Below are 661 nucleotides of genomic sequence, written 5' to 3'. Positions count from 1 at the left end.
ACCACCAACGGTAAACAATGTTCAAAAGAAAAAAAACGTTGAATGTAGAAAAAAGAGAGATCCACAATCTACTGCCACAAACACTGACGAGTCCAATTCAGTTTTTTCACTTTTTATTTATAGTAATTTACCGCAGAACAACAAATTTACAGAATGGTAAAGATCCTCAACGATAAACTGGTGGTGAGAGAGCAGAGGTAAAACAATCTTTATTACTTCTTAGCATTCACATCCTGTTGACCTCTGTGTATTGCTGGTTCCCACATTGATTGTGTCCGGTAGGTACCTGATGTTAGGAGTTTTCAAGGCTCTTAAAACAAATGTTGTAGTATAGTGATTGTCGAACCAGTTCTGAGGGATATCAAAGCACTGAGAATGCAAGTATTCACTTAATCTAAGTGCAACCAATGATTTAGATGAGTTTTAAGCTATGACTAAAACTAATAAGCAATAACAGAATGATACTTTCTTGACTAAGGGAAAAGAGAACTCATGGGCATAGAGATTAGACCTTGGGTGATCAAGTTTTAAACTAAGGATGACAAATGATTAATCAAACTATCTACCTTAAGCCTAGACACAATTCTAAGCAAGCTCTATGTCTAGATGAATGCTCATTTGCTAACATATCTCAAACATCAAATGTCTTTGGTTGAATAAT

This window comes from Brassica oleracea, chromosome C5, assembly GCF_000695525.1.
Source record: "Brassica oleracea var. oleracea cultivar TO1000 chromosome C5, BOL, whole genome shotgun sequence".
NCBI lineage: Eukaryota > Viridiplantae > Streptophyta > Magnoliopsida > Brassicales > Brassicaceae > Brassica > Brassica oleracea.
The sequence above is the reverse complement of the archived record's forward strand: the minus strand, read 5'-3'. Positions refer to the sequence as shown.